This window comes from Ambystoma mexicanum, chromosome 1p (assembly GCF_040938575.1).
Source record: "Ambystoma mexicanum isolate Mex_15411 chromosome 1p, UKY_AmexF1_1, whole genome shotgun sequence".
NCBI classification, from domain to species: Eukaryota; Metazoa; Chordata; class Amphibia; order Caudata; family Ambystomatidae; genus Ambystoma; species Ambystoma mexicanum.
In genome coordinates this window covers 189,784,067-189,806,596 of record NC_090921.1, presented here as the reverse complement: position 1 = coordinate 189,806,596, position 22,530 = coordinate 189,784,067, and the positions used below count along the sequence as shown (strand labels likewise).

General features: G+C 46.7%; 1 protein-coding gene across 14 annotated transcripts in view; it reads right to left on the bottom strand.

The window, feature by feature from the left end:
- CHD3 (chromodomain helicase DNA binding protein 3) overlaps window positions 1–22,530 on the bottom strand; it is a 2,755,261-nt gene that overhangs the window by 1,794,238 nt on the left and 938,493 nt on the right. The gene's annotated exons all lie outside the window — the stretch shown is intronic.

Here is a 22,530-nt window from a genome sequence, read left to right as displayed (position 1 = left end):
CCTGGTTTCTTCAGGAACAAGCTGAAAAAGCTTGGAGGCTCTGGCGATCATGGAATGGAACGACGCCACCTCATCCGGTGGGGGTGCTCTAAGCAAATGCCGAAACTCGCTGCCCGCTGCGACGATATTGTTTTTATCGTCCGTAGTCGTGGCCGTATCATTCCCCGTACCCGTGTCTGGGCCTACTGGGGGAGATGGGGTGGAGGCTGACATGGGGGCATCGGATGACGCTTCCTCTTCTTAGTTGGAGGCCGAACAGGGGCCTGGGGGACCACTGGGACCGGGTATGGTGGCATCCTTTTCTGGATTTCTGAGACCAAGGTATGAAGGGTCGACAGAATGTCCAAAGACACATCTCTCGGTTGAGCTGGCGGAATAGGAAAAATGGCCTTGCGTGGTCGTTTCCGTTGTCCACGTTGTCCTCTTCTTCCACGTCCTCCTGGACCGTGTGCAAGGACTCCTGGTCCTCGTTATCTGTGGACGAGACCTCCATGGCTTACGCCACGGCCTGGGAGGGCTGTTTCCGAGCCTCATCACCCTCTCCCCCTTTTTTCTCCCCTGTGGGGCTGGAACCAGGGTCTGAGCCGTCGTGCCCTCAGCAGTAGTCTCGCGCCTAGGGGGCAAGGATACTTTCTGTGCTACGGGGGCTACCTTCACAGGATCAGCTCCCTTAGCCGTTGAGAGAGCAGCTGCCACCAACTCTATCGTTGACGAAGTCTTAGCTTGTGCCAATTGGGCCTGCTTCGGCAGCTCAGCCTTTTTCTTCTCCTCTGTCCGCAGCTTCTCTGACTTCTCCCGCAGTTTAGCCAGGGTAGATGATTTCCTTTTTGAGGAGTAGCTCGATTGCCGGATATCAATGGAGGCGGAGGGTGATGTCAATCGCGCCCTATCCACTTTGGGACCCGTTTCTGATGTGACCCCATTGGACTCGGACTTGCGGTTCTTGGCCTTGTCTTGGACCCCCACGGATGAGGCGCCCTCAAAGGACGTGGAAGACCGCTCCTTGGATCTGTCGGTCCTGAGTGAGGCATGACCCTGCTTGGAGCATGGGTCAGAGGCCTTGGCGTTAAGACACGCCGCCAGTCTTCAGTGAATGTTTTCCAGAAATGTCGACGATCTTTGCCCTTGAGGGGCACTGAAATTCAAAGACAACGGATCCCCGCTGTTGGCAGATGGAGAAAAGAGCACAGAGTCTTTTGGAACAATAATAGAACCTTTTTCCGTCAAACACGAAAAAAACTTAGAAGTAGCTTGCAGAGCAAACTCGAGGACTCCCAGCACTGAAGCGGGTGGTAAGAACCTAAAGATGGCTGCCAGAGGGGCTTAGGGAGAGGGCTGTCATTGGATGGGGGCAGTATGATCCAGAGGACAGTGAATGGTGTAAAGGAGAAATACAGTTTATAAGTGAAAGTGAAACTGTTTTTCTTTTACAGAGGATTCCCAGCCTGACGACGGGGAATATTCATGAGCATGTGAATCCATGCCAGACCCCATGCTGGAGAATTAAGAAATATCTTGAAGCAATCCCCACCACATTACTGTCCAAGGAGGCCTCAAGAGCACTTGAGGTTCCTTTTCTCTGATGAAGACCTTAAAAGGAGAATTAATGAGCTCCCGTCCGGCAAAGCGCCTGGCACAGATGGGTTAGGAGACAAATTTTACAAAGAGTTTTGCGATCTTCTTGTGCCGTACTTACTTCAGATGTAGGATGCACTTGCTTGTGGAATCATACCAGAGACGGTACACGAAGCAGTGATCACAGTGATGTTGAAGCCGGGTAAGGATGCAGGCGCACGTGCTTCACACAGTCCTCTGTCGTTGATTAATGTTAATGCCAAGATATTTGCCAAAGCTATAGCGAACCGATTACAACCGCTGATGTCATACCTCATTCATAATGACCAATCAGGGTTTATACCTGGCAGAGCTACGGCATTAAATCTTTAGCGGTTTTATAATGTAATGGCACAGGTACCCCCTGACTCTTCTGCAGTGACCATATCCTTAGATATACATAAGGCATTTGATACAGTGTACTTGGTCCTACCTGTTTGCAGTACTGGAAAATGCCAGGTCTGGTCCTTGCTTTGTGTCATGGATACGCCTGTTGTATAATGACCTGATAGCAAGAGTAAGCACAAATGGAACGATATCAGTGGCCATTAAGAAGCAGGGCGGCACTTGTCAAGGGTGTTCTCTGTCTCACCTTTTGTTCGTGCTCGTGATTGAGCTCTTTGCTGATTGAATTCGACAGCAACATTCTCAGAGTGGGCTAAGATTCGGTGGACCGCCAATGGTGATATCATTATATGCTGATGATATTGTGCTGTATGTCAGAGACCCAGCTGGGGTGGCGGGGCGGACCTTCGGATGGTGGAGGAAGTTGGTAGATATTCAGGGCTACATCTCAACAGGGATAAATCAGAGGTGTTCCCACTGACGGATACTGCGCTGGAACATGTGGAGGGGCATGGCTTGTGAGTGGTCCATGACTCATTAAGGTACTTAGGTATTATTATTCATCGGTCTGCGAAAGTGACAAAAGCACTGAACTACATTACCTATATGAGGCAACTAGTGCACAAGCTGACACGCTGGGGAAAAGTCCCGATTTCCTTGATGGGGCGCCTCTCAAAATAGAAAATGTTGTTACTCCCGAAATTATTGGACCCGTTTAACAATATCTCGGTTTGGCCAGGTAGGACTTTCTTTAAGGAGCTACAATCACTGTGTACGTCCTTTGTGTGAGGCAATAGAGGGGACCGAATGGGTTGCTGGCTATGAGTAGGCCCTGGGAGGGGGGAAGCCTCAGAGCTCCTCATTTTGTACTGTATTATTTAGCTGCACAGTGGTTGTATGCCTCCTACTTGGAAGATCTGCGTGCCCCCCTCCCGCCACATGTTCAGCTGGAGAAGGCTGCAGCGGGAAGGTGGTGCTCCGCACTCTGATGTGTGACACACAGTATGAGTCACGTGGACCTATGTACCTGCTAGCTGCTATGCAACGGGTATGGGGCAGGCTGCGGCGAAAGGGGGGCTACTCTCTGGAAGCATGCTGGTCTGACACTGACAATGGACCGCTCTATTTCTAGGAGTTGGACTGCATCCAGTGTTAATACATTGGGGTGCATGTATGTGCAGGGCACATTTATTGAGTGAGAGGATTTCAAAAACTATGTTGGGGAATCTTTGGTGCAGAAGTTGACCTATTGGCAAATGAGAACGGCATTTAGGATGCAGTGGCCCGAATATCCATGTAAGCCCGAAATTAGTCCGAGGGAATCATACATACATGAGTTGACGGCAGGAGGCTACACAAAAAGGGTATCGGTACTCTATAATCGATTGTTGTGTGCAATGGGGTGTAAGGGTCCTGATGTCCGTAAGAAGTGGGAGTGGGATTTGTACACAAATTTCACAGATTAGCAATGGGCTGTGATATGTGTGCTAACCAGGAAAGTTTCTTTCAGTTCTAAGTTTCGGTTGATTCATTTTATGATACTGAACACACTGCACTACACCTCAGCAAGGATCCGCTAATTTGAAAATAACTGGTCTGGTGGGTGCTGTGAGAAACCTCCACCAGCACGCCCCTCTAACAAGGTCAGGCAGAGTCAGGCACTTGACAACAACTATGCACACCTGTACTCTATTGAAAACCGCTCTAGTACTGAAAGGAAGAGGGGTCCTAAGAGTCGACATGTCCCAATATTTGCCCTGATTGAAGTCAGGCAAGGGAGGTCAAGGACTCACACCTGAAACCACTTGACAGGGCTCAGGTGTATAAAAGGCAGAGCACATAGCAGAACAGAGAGCAGCAGCCAGGAGAGCAAGGGATCCCTTTTTGTGTGGAGCTTTTCTAAAGAAAGTGAATGAGCCGTGGGAGCAGAACGCCAGTAAGCTGCAGCAGAGAAGCCCTGAGGTATCCTGTGGAGAATGGGACACTGACCCGTTGTTTTGTGAGGGTCGGAGAGTGGCGAGGGAGTCGTGTATCCAAGGAGCCTAAAATGCAAACCCTGGAGGGCATGCAGAATCCTGTTGGCAGTGTGAAGCAAAGTGCTTGTTTCCCTGGGCGGAATCCGGACACCAAGGATGTCTGAGGGGCAGGAGATGAGACCCTGGCCTCTGGGCCGAAGCAGATGCTGTGAGCAGCATCGCGCTAACCGGTGAGTTTCTAGCAGCATGAGAAACCCGGTGCACATGTGAGTTTGAAACAGAAGAGAAAGACAGCTGAAATGCGTGCAAACAGCACGGAAGACAAAGACAGTTGTAAAGTGTGCGAGCGGCACGGAAGAGAGACAGTTTTGAAGCAGACAGTTTTGAAGCGGGTGAGCGTCACGGGAGGGCAGTACGTTTTGAAGTGTGCGAGCGGCATGGAAAACAAAGAAAAGCAATACGAAATAAAGAAAAGCAGTTGGAAATAAAGCGGAAGTGTGAAAGTGGCACGAGAGAAAGACGTGGAAAGTCAAGCAAGCAATAGGCATGCTTGAAGCAGTGAAAGAAAACAGTCAAAGTAAAAGTGTGCAAGAAGCAGTGCGCAGGAGGCACAGCCAAAGCAATATCAAGAAGTTGAAAGCAAAAAAGGAAGAAAGTGAAACTAAGTATCAGAGTGGTCGCACATAGGGGAAAGTAAAGCTAGGCATTCTCAAAAGTCTCTGATATACAGCAGTGTTGAAAGCCGCTTATGGGAAGGTGGGAAAAGGGGGAGCTACACTGAAAAGTGAAGTGGGAGCAAAGTCCCCAATGTGTTTATAAAGACTGTTTGAATCCAAGGGAGAAAGTTGTATCTTGGAAAAGTAAATCCTAAGAAGCTGAACTTTTGTGTTTTGTGAAACTTTAAAACCAGAGAAGCCTAAGCTTGGGCAAAGGAACCCTGAGAGGCCCAAAACAAACTATAAGCTTTGAGAAGCCTGGGGAAGGGAACTCCAAAGAGAAGCTATGAACCTTTGTTAAATGATTTGCTTTGAAACAAAGGACGGTGCTTTAAAGAGTCTAAGGCACACTTTTAGTTGAATTACTTTGACCTAGGAACTTTTGGGTACTGATTTGTTTTAAAGCCAGAGTAAATGTGCCTTGAAGAATCTAAGGGCACTGTTTGAGTTGAAGTATTTTGAACTGGCAAAACTGACCCAGCCTTGCTTTATACTTCTTTTTGGAACACTATTTTCTTTTAGAGAAACCGTACACAACATTTTGGTTCAAGAGTAAGGGCAAGCATAGGTTTGACACACAGATTTTGTTTTGGGACTTACTGACATTGACCATCCTTAGAAACACCAGTTAAGGGAAAACCCAAATTAGAGATAGGGCAAGATAGGCATTACACCAACCTCCAGTATTATAAATAAAGGTTTTTGAACTATATCATCTGTGTCTGTGTCTCTCGAGACCATGCCAGTCTCACAGTGCCCTAGGTGTGCTAGCGAAGAAGCTAATCTGTTGCACGTCATATTCATGCCTTCAATTGCGCTCTTTTTGGGAAGGGGTTTGTGACACCGTTATATCTGTGTCCGGATACTCAAAGCGGTTTCCACCATGGGTCATTCTATTGGGCGTCACAGAAGCAATGGTTGAGGAGAAACGCAGGTTTTTAAATCTGGGACTCCTCTTTGCCAAGAGACATATTTTGTTTGACCGGAAACAACAAGGTGCCCCAGCAGTAAAGGACTGGCTGAGTGATCTTGCATGGGTGAATGACATACAGGAGTTGAGTGGGACGTTAGTACACACTAAAAGCAGACCTACAGACATTTGGTCTGACTTTTGCTGTTACCTTAACGAGAATGAAGAGACTGTGAGTGGGTTATCTCCAGATGTTGCGGTTGCCTCCAACCGGCAGAGGTGCCTACATTATGTGTGTTATGTTACAACTGTTAAAGGAATCACTGTATTGAATTGATCTATATGTTGTCACCAAGCAACCCAAATAAACATTAAAAACCAAAATCCTGCTGTGGTGTTGCAAAAAGCTGGCATATGAGACTGCATGGTAATCCCCGAGCAAATTTCAAATTGTTTTATGGTTACATAATAACCTTTAACAAATACAAACTTAAACATTTAATTTACAAATTGACATATTAAGAAAACATACAATTCAAAATCTTAACAAACAATTCATTAATAAAAAGACATCGAGAACATTGATTGATCATAATTGCATAAAGTCCTGATAGAACTATTAAAATGTCCAACTACATCTTACTCCAATTGCAACAATGTTAAAAAAACTCATACCGCCAAGACCACCGAGGTGGTCCGTCCAGCTAGACAAAAATGCCCAAAAGGTTACATGAAACATCAGAGCTAATATTGTTAAAAATCACCAAAAATGTAATTCACGATTACTTTGAAGATTTGGGCAGAAAATTAGCACATGCTCCAGAGTCTGAACTGAGCCGGTCCAGTTGCAAAAAGACGACAGGGACCATAGTCATTTGATAAATTGTTATAACGGCACAGCACCTCTCTGGTTAAAAGCGCTTTCCATCTAGACCTAATAAATAAACGTCTGATGGACTGACTAGGATAGATGGAAAGATAGGGAGCAAGAACTCCATTGGGCTCTACATTTAAGTGAATGAAGTCCCAACTCATATCTAACTGCAGCAAGAGGAGTGCTAGTCGATACCTGCAGAACCTTTCTCCACAGCCACTCCCCAATGGGTGGCAATAAGTCCAAAACCCACGGTGGCATGAGTTTGATGCCACACAATATTTTTGGCACATTTTTACCTTCGTAAAATTTCACACAGAGTAAAATGGAAAATCTGCCATACCTGAGATCAACCCGGAGAATTTGATTACAAAGTACCACCTCAACAAGCGTTTTGTGCTGTTTAACAAAGATAGAGAATGCCAAATATATAAATCTTTAGACTTAGTATGCCAGAGAAAAGAGGTACCCTTTTTCCTATTAGTACAATGTAATATTTTTTTTTTTTTAGGGTTGATCTTAACACTGCATAACGCTGCAAAGTTAGAAAAAGCTACCAGCAAACGCTGGAGGTCAATCGGAGTAATGTCAAAAATGTAAAAATCATTGGTATAGACAAGCCAAATCGGCTTCAGATTATGAATCCTAAGAGAAACCAATGTTGCTGGAGTTAAAAATGTGCCAATGTCGCTCAAGTAAAGATTGAACAGGCAGGGTGCTAATACGCAACCCTGCCTGACACCTCTAGATGTTGGAATGCTGCGAGACAATGTACCCTCCTGATCAAGTAATACCTGTATATTAGAATCCGTATGAAGGGCAATAATTAGCCTAAGTAAACCATAAGGGATTTCCCACCTCTGCCACTTTGCCCACAATAGACCCCAATCAACTGCATCAAAGCTAGCTGGGAGGTCCACTGTGGCCACATAGACTGATTCATATTTCTTCTGCCAGACTTGGCTAAGTGTGGCTTTCAGTAATAAAACATTCAAAGTTGTACAATGGTGCTTACGAAAGCCTGTATGCCATTGCAGGATTCTACTAATTGTCCTCTTTCTTAGCTCAAGTGTGCCTTGGCACAACCTTGACAAACCCTCTGGAAATAGAGCCCTTATCCTGGAGATCGGTATTAGCCTCACAAGGGAGAAACTCAGAGGTGTCTGTAATATGGTGGATTCACTGGGAACCCTCCCAGAGACCCAGGGAAAGGCGGGGTTCTGAGGATAAAAGAAAAGTATTTATCTTGACATTCCTCTGTGACCTGCTCTCTACAAACTGCAACAACTTCTGAGGAGGCGATTACTTGAAGGGAGCTTCCCAGCTAGTAAGGCATTTTCTAAGGGTCCTACCTGACAGCGCATCACCAAAAGCGCAAAGATAGCACACGTTGTTTGGGCCTAGGCACTCCAGCACGACACTTGGCGATCTGACACTGAAACGTTCTTGTCACACATGAAAAGCTTGGTGGGTGTCCAATAATGACCCCCCAAAGAGAATTAAGGGTGGCTCAGATTTTTCTTTGTGGTGAAAAATCAGCTCCAAAAAATGTTTCTCTATAACATCTGGTTCCAATACGGGACACTCAGGAATCTCGCACAGTGTGGCCAGAGACCCGTGTGCCATGTCTATGAATGAATCAAGGACGAAGATAGGGAACACTGAATGTCCATCCTGCTGTATCCCTAGGAAGGAATGCTTATACATGAGAAAGGATTCTGACTTAAGTACGAGAGTAGATAAGTCCTCTCTAAGGGAAACAGTGGAAACAGAGTAAGAGAAGCATTCCAGTATTGCCAAAAATCTAAGCCCTATATATTCTAACGAAGAGGCGCCTGCCATAGATGGGGCGAGCACTACCATAAATAAATATCCAAAGGACAGTGGTTCCGTCTCTCGTTCCTTTGCAATTTCCAAATTATGGCCTAAGAGAATTAGCCCTACCCCTTGAACAGATCTGGTATCTAGGCTGAATTTCGCAAGGTGGACAAGCTCTTCTTTTTTGCATCAGAAGACATTGAATATGTCAGGTTTCCTGACTATAGGAATCTGCATTATGGAAATTACCCTGAAAAAAAAGGTTTGGGGCTAACGCAATCTTAACCTCAGCCCTTGCACTACAAATCTACGGAATAGAGTTATCTGCAGAGCCCTTATACGATCAGGATAGACCCCTAGTTACTGCAGGTGATCATCAGGAATGCTCACCTGATCAGGGAAGCAATCTAAATTCTAAAGGCCCTGTTCGTATAAATACAGAAAAAAATAAGAATTGCAGATACAGAATGGGCAAAAAGAAATTCACAGAATGCATGATCCCTGGTGCCTGAAATAATCTCACAGGTCTTTCAGAAATTGGCCTGGCAGAGGAGTCTCTCTAGCTTCACGGGCTATAAAATTAATGGGATGGAACACGAGGGGTTCTGGCTCATTCAATAACAAGAAAATGAGAGAGGAGATTGTTGAGAACCATGATATAATAGCTCTCCAAGAGACTTCGCTAGTCCTGGGATTTAAAGTAGATGGATTTACGATCATAGAACAATTGGCACATAGCCAATGGAAGGGGAGACCAGCCGAGGGTCTACTTTTGACCCTAAGAAATTCCATCTTTAACACCATAGAAGTGGTGAGCAACGTGAATCCGGGAATGTTAGCCGTAAAAGCCAGACTAACAATCGGAGGAGCTTCTTCCCGTATAGCAGTAATATATGTTTACTAGAATCCCTCGTCCTCATTCCTCCCTGTTTTCCTCAAACAACTGGCAGAAGTCTGCATGCTGATTAAGCCAACCCACAAGACAAAAAACGTCAAATTCACGGGTAACTTCTCAGTGTTTTAGAACACTTGACGTTAATGGTCAGTATGAAAAAATCCATTGAGGAACAGCAATCTATGGTCAAAGTTCCTGTCAGAGTGGAATATGCTGATGCCAATGGCAACATCAAGGGAGATGTTCCCCCCGCGCTAACATGGTTTAGGGGTAAACAGGGGTCAATGATAGACTATCTATTTCTATCGAAGGACCTATTCAATGCCTGTACAGACTTCCAAGTGAAAATGTTGGGATCAAGTGATCATAATATTTGCGAGTGCCGTTTGTTGATTGAAGTGACGCATCAAGTTAGATCCTATTCCTCAAAAGTTAAAGTGAATAATGGGGGAAATAGATTGTCAAAGTTCGCAGGGGTGGCCAGCATTTACATGAAGGTCTGCCCACGTTTGTTTCCACTTGTATGGAGGTTGCGTTGGAAACACTATGTAACCCATCGTCTTTTTTTGATTTTTTGTGGGATATTCACCCCCCTAGGTTCGTAGGTGAGTCTCCCAAGATAAATCACATGCACTCCTTTGATGAAGAAACCTTCTAAAGAAAGAGAGAATGAGGAGGGAAATGACAACAAGAAATTACTCTCAGAACCTAGAAGAGAATAGTGGCAACATTAAATGCATACGGCAAAGATAAAGAAATTGGCCACGGGGGGCGTGGCCAGCGCGCATGCCGTAAAGACGTGCATCTGCGAAGCTCCTGCCCGCGATCCTTTGGACTACTGCAACAGGCAACTACGGCCAAGAAATTCCCTGCAAAAATACACGACTGGAAAGAGAAACCTCTACCCGCTGCAGCGATCCGACCTCCGAACAAAATCGGAGTCGACAACACCCTGAACAAGGCGAGCAAAGAGACGCCCCTGAGGATCCAAGATGGCGGCGACCGCTGCAATCCCAAGCGCCCCCTTCTCGACGAGCTAACTGGAACTCTGCAACGGCGCGACCTGCAGACCGCGGACCACCGACTGCTTGGAGTGAGCAGGGACCCTGCGCAGCGAGAGCCTCCTCTCGCTGCCCGACAACACAGGCGCTGGGCCCCACTAGTGATCGAACGCGAGGAGGAGGGAATCGACCCTCTCCAGAGGCACGGCTCTGGGGCCAGACCTCAACGGACTGAACCGCGGAGACAGGCCTGCGACACAGAACAACGACCCCCCAACGCCGATAACAGTGAGTGGCTGCCTTGCGCCCCCCCCACCCCTTGCGCTGCTATGGAAATATAACGAGGGCACCAGCCCAACCGTCGGGGCCTGCGGGAAGGGGGACCGGGACCAGCTGCCCTGCCCAACATAAGACACCCCTGATTACGGCGACACTGAACTGCTTGAACCACACCACACGGGGGCGAGACTCAACGCTGCCAGGATCACCCCCCCTAACATCACCGGAAGCTGAATCTAACTAGACGCGACAATAACGCGCGAAGAGGGGGTGCCCCAGCTCCGGTTCCTCACCGAAACTTAATACCGGGATAGGCACCCAACGAACAGTGGAGGCTGGCACGGCGGCCCAGAGGGATAGGATGTCTCCGCCTAGAACCAAACCGAAATCCATGACAATGGACACCTACACGACGGTCAGGCCTAAACAGCTGCCACAGTCAGACCCTATACCCAACGATGAACCATCACACACGGCAGCGGCAACTGGTGATACGCAAGCCCTTCAAGCCATTGCAGCGCTCCGCGCCTCCATTGAAGGCAAGATTGACGAAATTAAAGTGGATATGCAGCTCATGCGACAAGACGCACGCAATCTGACCGAAAGAGTCAACGCCAATGAAGCCACTCTACAGGTCAATGTTGAGAACACCACAGACCTGAAGAAGCGAGTCCTAGATTTAGAACAGCAAGTGGCAAGGGTGGAAGCGCGATCCGAAGACGCAGAAGTCCGAGCACAGCGCAATAACATCAGGATCCTAGGTGTTCCCGAAGATATGGAAGGCCCGGATCCCACAGAATTTATAGAGACAATGCTGCAACAGGAAATTGGCGCAGGAAATCTCTCGGAAGGGTTCTCAGTAGAACGCGCCGATAGATCCCTTCAAAAGCGCCCTCCACCGGGCTCACACCCACGCCCGATCATTGCAAAAATCTTAAACTTTCGAGACAGAGAGACAATATTGCGCTATTCCAGGGAAGGAGGTGAAATCAAAAGACAAGACTCGTCAATTGTCATATACCCAGATTACACCCCCGCAGTACAGCGTGCCAGGAACTCATTCATAACAGTAAAAGCGAGACTCCGCAAACTTAATCTGAAATACATGCTGCTCTACCCTGCTCGCCTCAAAGTCCTTTACAAAGGGAAAGCACTCTTCTTGGAGACCCCAGCCGCAGCAAACATGTGGCTCGAGCACAATAACTTGGCAGATGACGGAGAGGAACCGCCAAGGACTAACAACGGATAAAGCAGGAAGCCACGAACGCCATCACCGGCCGTCAACTCCACACAGAGGTACAACTCAGCCAATTTAGACCGTAACGCAACAATAGCAATATCGGACAGAAGCACGAGGCACCACACACGACCATGCCAATGGGCGCCCCCCAAAAGAGTGAGTCAAATGCTTGCACGCAGCCCGCACCGGAAGGCCTGGAGAGGCCCAGAAGGCTCGGGAGCCCCCTAGCGCTGCAAGTTCTACGCAACTGCTGGGGGCAGTTCACAGTTAAATGGTTTAGTTAGCTCATTCATTAGAATGACAGTTGAAAAAGTTGATAAGTCTCCATACTACATTAAGCCAACTGCAGAGAGGGAATCGGGAGGAGGGAACATGCTCCAGGAACCCGGGCGCATAGACAAAACTCCTTACCAGAAACACCCCGACCACGGGAGCCCGCCTGGAAAACTGCGACCACCACAATACCCCCCATGACATGGCGATGAGAATAAAAATTATGACATGGAACGTAAGGGGCCTCGGCACCTACCTTCGAAGGAACAGAATTAAGTCCTATCTACACAGAAAGGAGATAATGATAGCGCTCTTACAGGAAACACACTGCACTGCAGAATCCACCACCAAACTCCAGGAACACTGGGGTGGGCAGGGGTACGGAACTGCTTATTCCAAGTACGCTAGAGGGGTCTATACCTGGATCCATCCCCAACTCCCATTTCAATTAAAGAAAGCAGTAAAAGACCCAGAGGGCAGGTTCGTGATACTGCTCGGAAGCATAGAACAGCAAGAAGTTTGCATAGTGAACTCTTACCTCCCCAATAGTAATGTCCCAGCCCACCTCGATTCAATGTACGCTAGAGTCACACCACACACAGATGGCCTTTTTATTTGGGGAGGGGACTTCAACTGCACCCACAATCCAGACCTAGACAGATCCCTACCCTTGCCTAGGACCCCATCAGCGGCTACGTCCTCACTAAACGCAGTAACGGATAGACTAGATCTGGCAGACATATGGAGGGAGCTACATCCACAGACACGCACCTATTCTTACTACTCGTCCCCCCATGGCCTCCACACGAGACTAGATTACGTCTTCGTAGGAAGGGAACACCTACCCCAGATGGAGGAGGCACGGTACCTGGGTAGGACGATCTCTGACCACTCTCCATTGGTGATAGAGTGGAACCATGCTGGCCCACGACCACCCATTCCCATGTGGCGAATGCCAGTGGAAGCCCTGAGGGACCAAGCTTTTAAAGAAGAACTCCAGGACTCAATAGACAACTAGGGAGCGTAGAACACGCGAGCACCATATGGGAAGCCCTAAAAGTAGTAATACGGGGTGAAATTATAACAAAGGCCGGAGGCGTGAGAAAGAAGTTGAAAGATGAACTAACACAAAGAGAAAGGGAGATAGAGAGGCTCGATAACAGTCCCTTAAGCCCACAACAACGGGAAGACAAGCTCAAAGCCCTTAGAGTCGAATGCACGAAGGCCTGGGATAGACTGGCCAAGTTTGATTATACCACCAGAACGAACCGAGCACACACGGAAGCTGACAGGCCTGGTAGGCTGTTGGCTTGGCTCTGCAGGAAAGAACACCCCAGGCACACAATTACCTCTTTACAGGATAAGGACGGCAACGTACATCAAGCCCAACATAACATAAACGACACCTTTAAAAATTATTATGCGCACCTGTACTCACACGAAGCTGAAATCCCCCTAGACCAGATAATGGGCACCCTAGACGAAATAGGACTACCCAGGCTCTCCCCTACACAAGCCGAAGCCTTAGATGCTGAAATCACTGCGGAAGACATAGCTGAGGCAATTAAGTCACAGGCTACATGCAAGGCCCCGGGCACTGATGGGTTGCCCTCAGAATTTTATAAGTCATACGACTCCTCCCTGGTCCCACTGTTACACAAAGTCTTCCTGGAAACATACAAGCGAGGTATCCTACCTGACAGCATGAGGGAAACCCTCGTGATCCCAGTCCTCAAGCCAAACAAACCGGCGGAACACTGCGAATTATATCGACCCCTAGCCATGCTTAATTATGACGTCAAATTACTGACCACAATTCTTGCCAAACGACTGTCCAGACTCATAGGCGATATTATCCACACAGACCAATGCGGATTTATACCGGGACGCAACACAACCATGAATTTACGCAGACTACAACACATAGTCGAACAAACAGACGCGAATCCCAAGCCCTATGCCTTGCTGTCGCTAGACGCCATCAAGGCATTCGATTCTATATATTGGGAATGGTTACTAGCAGTCCTACAGGAATTCGGTTTTGGTCCGGGATTTGTTCGATGGGTCAAAATACTGTACACCAGACCAAGGGCTCGGGTGAAAACTGGGAGACATGTATCAGCAATATGGGACATATGTAGGGGCACAAGACAGGGATGCCCGCTGTCTCCCATGCTTTATATCCTCGGGTTGGAACCCATTGCAATCTATTTCAGGAAACAGTTCTTTGTTGCAGGGATAAGACTTGGCGGGACGGACCACATCATTTCGCTCTATGCGGACGATGTCCTATTGTACGTCAGGGATCCGCACCTTAACATTCCAACCATGTTGGAGGTCCTCGACAACTTCTCCAAGGTCTCGGGCATACGAATTAGCAGAGCTAAGTCCTGCCTGTTCCCACTTGCAGGACTGAGAAGCAGAGACAGGGAGGAGTTCCCCGCACTAGGTATACAATGGCAGACCACGACATTCCGCTACCTCGGAATCCAAATAATGCACACCCCGGAGCTTATGCATGAGCACAACACAGTGGCGGCGATACCCGCACTACGCAAATCAATGAGCTTCTGGGCAAAACTTCCCCTATCAGTGATGGGCAGGGCCTAAGTAGTTAAAATGATTGTCCTCCCCCGGTTCCTATACAAATTCCAGAACGCACAATACTACATCAAACCTAAGTTCTTTCGTCTGCTGGATTCAATCATTCGTGGCTTCCTTTGGGGGCAGGCCAGACACAAAATAGCATACTCTACCCTAGTATTAACATACGCGCAAGGCGGTATCCAGCTCCCGAACCTTGAAAAATACTATTTAGCTGCTCAACTCAGCTTTGTGTCCAAATGGTTAGCCGACGACACCACGTCCGAGACACCCCTATTACAATCCATGATCTCCCCTATATACCTGAGAGAACTCATATGTGCCCCACAACACCTACTGAGCGACATACCCTCCATCGCTACCCTGGGGAGGCAAATATGGCAAAGGGCGAAGGAGATAACCCAGCTGAAACACCCGTACTCTCCCGAAATCCCATTGATCCAAGACATGTGCAAATCAAGTACGGAGCTACTCCACCTTAGACACTGGGAGAGGAAAGGTGTCTATACTTGGGGGGACCTGTATGACGAAGGCTCCTTCAGGGAGTTCGAGTCACTACAAAAAGAGGAGGACATACGAGCTGGCCAATTCCTCTGGTACCGCAGGATACGGGAAACGGTTAAGGAAAAATGGGACGTTTGACCAGAAGAACCAGAGTCAGCCCCTCTTATAACGTTGTTATATAACCTGGGAGAGGGACAGAGAGCGGTCTCTCAGATATACAGCCACCTCAGCGACATACCCAACCCAAAAAGTGAGACAATGAAAAAGAGATGGGAAACGGATCTGAGACGGGAACTCTCAGAAGGTGAATGGAACAGAGCACTAGCATACCCCAAAGCTGTGTCCAGAAACCACAGATTCCGATTCATACAACTGAGCATGCTACATCGGACATATCTGACCCCCTGCAGGGTAGCGAAAATTAACAAACAAAAGGAAGCTCACTGCCCATGGTGCAACACAGACAGGGCAGACCTACTTCACATGTTCTGGGAGTGCAACAAATCACAATCCCTATGGATGAAAATAAAACAGACCTTTGATAAAGTGGGTTCCCCCAACTACAAGTGGTCCCCCGAGGAGTGCCTTCTGGGAACACACCCCAGGCAAGCCAAACTCAAGCACTGGGTGAAACTCAAGGACTTGACCTGTATACTGGCCAAAAGACAAATTGCCATGGCCTGGAAAAAACCCGCAGGCCCGAATCATAAGTCATGGCGTAATGAACTAGACAGGGGGATTAACGCGGAAACAGGAGCATGGGAGGACAGCGTCAACAGGTCAACTGACGAATCAAGCTCTACCTTGGAGGCATGGAAGGAAATAACCATTAGCATGCTTTCCTCCCCAGATGATAAACCCCCATGAATGGAAAAGGACCCGACAACACCACGTCGCAGGAACACAACACCCTTGGCAGAGACAGACACAGATCACGCCCAGCCCCTGAAACTTGGAGCCCCCATCGCCCCCTGCTCCCGATATCCCACCATAATGTTTGCCAAGACTTTTGAACAAAGAAGTTGAAACAAGGAGACAGTTAAATGTTGTTACGTTACTTTATATAAAAAAATTTACTATTTATTAAGCAAGTATCACTATACCTGCTATTGAATTCAGGCCGAGAAGTTTTTACTGTAAGATAACAAATGCCAATAAACAAATTTGAAAATAAATAAAGAAACTGGTCCAGGTCACAGAAGTTCCTCGGTCTACAAAAGACGGAGAAGATATGTTGAGGGCAGTGGGGAAGGCAAATTTGAGTAATTTCTGGTCCATTATCAATATGAGAGACAAGCCTCAGTCAAGCTCTCAAAGTAATGTAATTCAAGAGTCGGAGTGGCAGAAACATTTCTCGTCCCTCTATTGCCAATTAGATGGTGGGCAGAGGCTCCCTCTCGGTGAAGTTGATTAGTCCCTAAATTTCAGCCAAGATACAATAAATGATCTGATTAAGAAGTCTTCTGGATCCAGGGCGTCGGGCCCTAATGGCCTGACAAATCAGATATTTAAATCGGACATCCACATGTGCTCCTACATTTTGTATCATCTAATCAGGGAGGTGATCAGGACAAGAACTATCCAGAAGTCATGGCAGGGGAGGCTATAGTAATTCCTATTAGATATATAAGATATTAGCAGGTTTGGTACTGATGGACCTGGAACTCTGGATCAAGAAGGCAGGCATCCTTTCAAAAAATCAGATAGGCCTCCGAATGGATTTGTCAACTACACTAAATGGCCAATTAGTTAGTATAGCATCAAGTGAGTCGTTCATAAAGAGTGGACAATCCCTCTTTAGAGCATGGGTCGGCCTGTCCCAGGCTTTTGACACAGTAAATAGAGCTGACCTGTGACAGAAGTTAAGATAATGGGGTCTCCCAGCCTCCCTGCTGGCAATGATAGTAGAACTTCACGCATGCTCCTACCAGAAGGTAAGGTTAGACAAATGGGGGAGTCTCTCAATAGGTACCCAAACTGAGTGAGGGGTAAGGCAGTGGTGCATGATAGCCCCCTGTTTATTTAACCTCTATTTTGGCGATTTGACTGTAAAATTGAGAAAGTGTGGCCTGGCCAGCCCTAATGTGGGATCGGTGCGTCTGAATTGTGTGGCCTATGCTGATGACCTAGTGCTGCCCGATCATACCCCGGTAGGACTCCAATGCTTGCTAGATGCCCTGGGGGCATTTGCTATGTCGAATGGTCTAAAGATTAATCCTTCAAAATGTAAAATTGTAATATTCAAACGACCGCTGAAAAGAGAGCCCTCTTTCACCTGGAGGTTGGCAGGGGAGGTAATACCAGTCGGGCAGGAGATATTGTACTTGGTATTTAATCTGCGTTCTTTTCCTTCACAGGGGTACGTAAAGGTAATCATGGATGGGAAACTAAAACCAGTTGGGATGTCAAATGAAGAAAAGAAAATATGACCTAAGTTCTCAGTGACGCCATTAATACAATTCCATACTGGAAAGGTAATTCCCATCTTGCTGTAAGGGGCAGATATTAACCCAATGATAAGTACAATAGAGTAGGTAAGGTTACAGGGTAAACTGTGGAAGAACGTTCTCTCCACACACAGGCTACCCTCTGAACTTGGGCCCAGGTCCCTGCCTGTCCAGTTGCACCTTGCACTGCCTCTTGGTCCCCCCGGCACTTGTGGTCTGTATCGGTAAAGCTACAGTCCCCTCTACCTGCACTTATGAGCCACCCATTGGCTGCACTTTTTGATTACCTCCTCTTCTCCACCCTCCCCCCCTTGCACTTCTCCCCTTCCCTGCACTTGCAGAATCTGAATGACTCAAGGCCAGTGAGATCGTTGTTTTGTGCTCCCTCTGTTTCCCCCTCCTTGTGTGTCGCTCTGTATTGCTCTTCCCTGAAAAGTGCACGGAACCATCCCACTTGTCCGGATCCCAGTCTACGCCAGCGGTAGCGATTAGAGTTGCCACCTTTCTTTTTTTGACCCCTCCCGTCTTTTCCTATACGTCTTTTCCTATACTTATACCGGGCTACTCGGACTGCTGCCCTCTCGGCCACCGCCTGATATGTGTCCTGATATGTGTCGGCCTTATCTTTAAACAGTTTCATTTGAATCTGCTGCATTAACGCAGTCTGCCGTTCTGCAGCTAGCTCTCCCTCTAATCGCAAAACCTAATTTTTCATTTCCACCTTCATTTGATGTATTTTCCTATAAGCATGAAAAAGAACCCAACCTCGCCTACCTAATGCCGCACATTCTTTGCCACTTTCTACTGGAACTTGTTGCAAGCATGTAATTACATCAGTCGGATCGGCATCTCCCAATCCTTGATCCCAAGTTTCACTTAAACCGGCACCACATGCCCATGCCTGAGCCAACTTATCAAATGGACTCTTAGTCCAACCTGGGATAACAACATCAGAACAGTCACCGCCAGCGGTAACGTTCTTCTTCTTGAACAAACTACTCATTATCGCAAAGCAAAACCTCGTTGAACATATATATTTTCTTCTCTCCATCACTCACACAGGCACTCAAACACTTACAAAAGAGAGAACACAAAAAAAACTTCACTATTCAAAAACTTCACTTACACGACAACCAAATCCTTTCTACGTTTCAACAGAATCTTGAATACTCGCCACAATTCATCACGAGCATCCTGTTCGTGACGCCAAAAATGTATTGCTCTTCCCCGAAAAGTGCACGGAACAACCAAAAATCACCAATGCAGTTGTAGAGCAAATACTTTAAACCATAAACAGACAGACACAATAACTCACAGCCACGCACTCTTTAGAAGATAATCAGCTCTTTACGGCTATTTATTCAAAGATTACAAGTACATAGAAATAACTCATAAAAATCATAAGGACATAGATCACAGAAGAAGTAAAGAAGTCAAAAAGAAATACATCACCGTGAGCGTAACAGGATTCCTCATCTCGTCCAGAAGCGGCTGGAAGACCCCGGGAACAGCCAGGCCGAGAGTACTACAGCTCACAGGAAGGCCGGACGTAAGCGTCCTTCTCCGGCTGAAGTCTCACCTGACCTCCTCCGGACTTCTGCATATATACACACTCCACAAAGGGGAGTTAATTCTCGAACATTCTGGAAATTGCACTTGCGCAGTTGAGGAACAGCCGTCGGTTGCCAGCTGGGTCAATCGAGAGCTCCCCCCAAGAAGCGCAGTGCCTTCCTTCTCTAAAAACACGCTCCACGGAAAACAGTAGCAAACCATAACAACGTTAGCTTTCTCAGCAGAAATGGCCTTGACCGCATACCAGGTATGGAAAAGCATGTTTGTCTCAGCACTGTGAATCTAACACTCAGCAAAATGTGTGCAGCGTTTCACTGTGGTACGAAGTAAATATCCAACATGGCTCTGAGCTCTCCCAGAATGCATTGCGCACCCACGCCATTTTGGATCAAGCATATATCAAGCATAACACGCACCTACAAGCGTGTTATAAATGCCATATCATATCATAGCTCCATTCCACAGCCACTTCCAATTGCCTGGGTAAGGTATGAACTAGGCCTACAGTCCCTTCGTTCCCACGCAGTATGTGGGTATTATCAACATACAGATCGATTCTGGTACCATAGCCTAATTCCGTATATGACGAGATTAAGGCAGATCTCCAGGCTCCTAGAAATCCTTTCTTAAGTAACTTTGGGAAGTTGGCAGAGGAAATCCTAAAGTCATATGAATTTACAGGATATGATTTAATAGATAATCCAATGTATGTTGGAAAGACCCTAAAAAGAAATTATTGGATTCAAACAATCTCTGTAATGTGCAGCCAGAAAATACACCATTCATTGTCAATGCAGGACAAGCCTCAGGGTTTAATAATGGTTATCAGAAGCATTTTCCTAGCCCTACTGATAGAGCTGCTTTCTTAAGATTCTGCTTCAACATTCTGCCTTCCAGAGAGATCCTGTTTTATAGTCACAAGGATTTATATTCTGATAATCTATGTAAACGCTGTGATGGCCCATGTGTTGAGAGTTTGAGACATGTCCTGATCGACTGTCAAGGGACTAAGGAACTGAGAGTGAAAATGTTGTTGGCTGTAACATATTTATTTTAAAAAAATGTAAAAAAAGGTAAAAGGGGTCCGCAACCTGAAACAACAGTGAGTACAGGGTTCGTCCAGGGGGCGATTTATAAGGATCCTAGTCCCAGGGACGCATACTTCCCCTCTGCCAACGATGACCCAGGCGACTAAAAAAAGATCAAACGCCCTACCCATAAAGGAGCCCCTCAACCAACAATGGCAATACTAGTGGGGAAGACTTAAGGAAGACCAGGGAACCCAGCAAAGAGGAGCTTGGCAGTGGAGAAAGCAGGGTGGCCCAGACACAGAAGTCGTCCCACGGTGGAAAGGACAGTGGAGGTGACCTAAGATGGCTAAAGGAACAGATTAGATGGGGTAATGGTGTCCCACCATCATTCCAGAGGACAGAAGCTACATGCATGAAAGTGGGAGACCCTGGCAGTAAACAGTGGGCATTGACAGTAAAACGGTCTGGAGATGGTCCCAGCACAGAAGATCACACATAAGTGAAGTCAGCAAGAGGGTGCAGGAAGCAGAAAATAACTCCAACAGGATCTTCCTAAACCACTGCATCCAATCGGTAAAACCAGCTAAGGGCTTACAAATTTAGTGAATGTAGGAAACAGTGATAAAGCCTCTGAAAATCCAGAAACAAGGGTGCAAAAAGGGAGTGGGTTTCCACTTGAGTACCACTACTCTTTGGGGCTGGCAAAAGCAAACCCACCAATCACAACAGGCGTCATATGGACACCCATTCTGTTTGGCTCTTAGAACTGCCACTCAGGCTTTAGAACTAACCTTACAAGATGGATGCGTACCTAAATCAATCTGTAAGATTTATAAATTGCTGGGCAGTTCTGATTCCTCATCTAGATTTGTCTACATGACCCAAAGTGAACAGGACCTTGACCGTTCCATTCCCAAAATGACTTGGGGGTGGATAGGGGGGCAAATTTGGCAGAGGGCCTCGACTTCATCACAGTGTGTCAACAATAAAGAGAACTCCTATAAGGTGTTATATCAGTGGTACCTATTTCCTACACGCCTTCACAAGTTTGACGCCACAATTTCGTTCCCCTGTTGGAGGGGGGTGTGGGCGTGAGTGGGACTTCTTTCACATGTGGTGGTCTTGTAAACTCGCCCAAGCTTTTTGACAGGAGGTGATTACCCTTATAACAGAGATTACAGGCTCTGCCTTACCAATGGACCCAGGGTTGATTCTCCTAGGGAGAACCCGTTGAATTGATCTATCCCATGAGTGGCCATAGAGCGACTTTCATCTCACAGTTATTGTCAGCGGCTCGTATAGCTCTTGCCAGGCTTAGAGGAACAGGGAGGGACCACAGATTAATGTATGGTGGTATACGATCTGGGAGGTAGCTGCAGCTGAGAAAGTGGGGGTTATGCTTCAGTATAAATATACCATATATGTTTCCACATTGCTTACTTTGCAAGAGTTTTGTGAGAGATACCCTGCACGTTCTGTTAAATCACAAATGTTACGTCAATTTTCCATGATATAAGACACCTGGATAAGGGTCTTCATTGGAGTTAGTGGTGGGCGATAGTCTGGAACCTTGAATGTAGCTCAATTTTCTCACCAAATCGGATATGCTTTGTACTCTCTATTATGTTCCTCCTTTGGTGCACTCTGTTTTGTTAAGTTTGGTCTTGATTTTTTGTGTGTTTTGGTCATTTGAAAAATTAATAAATAACACCTTTAAAAAAAAAGGAATTGCCAGTCAGCCCAGGTCACCCCTACAGAATGTGAGAGGCAGAGCCCAGAGATGTATATTGGTCTAAACCAGAAAAACACAATTTAGTTTCTACCATGTGGGCTCACAAATAAGTGGGGCAAACAGCAAATTTAGGCCTCACTTGTTCCCTAGAACAAAGAAAGCCCTAAAATACAAAGGGTGACAGGACTTTAAAAAATACAGTGGTACCCAATAGCTACCAAAAATGTATCTTGTGCTTACCACATGGTAAAATGGCTTTCAGCCCTGCCATCAGCCTACTCCCAAAAACCAATGTAGGGTGATATAATCACCTTAGGGCAAAAACAGCATGGTTACAAAATACCCGTCCTATGGGATATACGGGTCACCAATGAACTATACATCTTTTACGCATAAAAAAAAAAGGTAAGAAGTCCAAATAAATTGAGAGGGAAAAAGCAAGGGTATAGGGGACCCTAAAAAGGGTCAGCATGAACCTCAAAAACAGAATTCTGCCCTAATACCAGCCCTTTTGCTCAAGCTCTATGGATAATGCATTAGAAGGGTACGGTTAGGGTTGTCTGTAAATACAGCTTTACTGGGGCAAAGTTAAAAAAGTAAGCAGTAATAAGGGTACATTCAAGACACTTTATGCTTGCCTTCTATCTACGAGTAAAAATGATTTACAGAGGAGGCTGCACCAACATCTACAAAGTGATT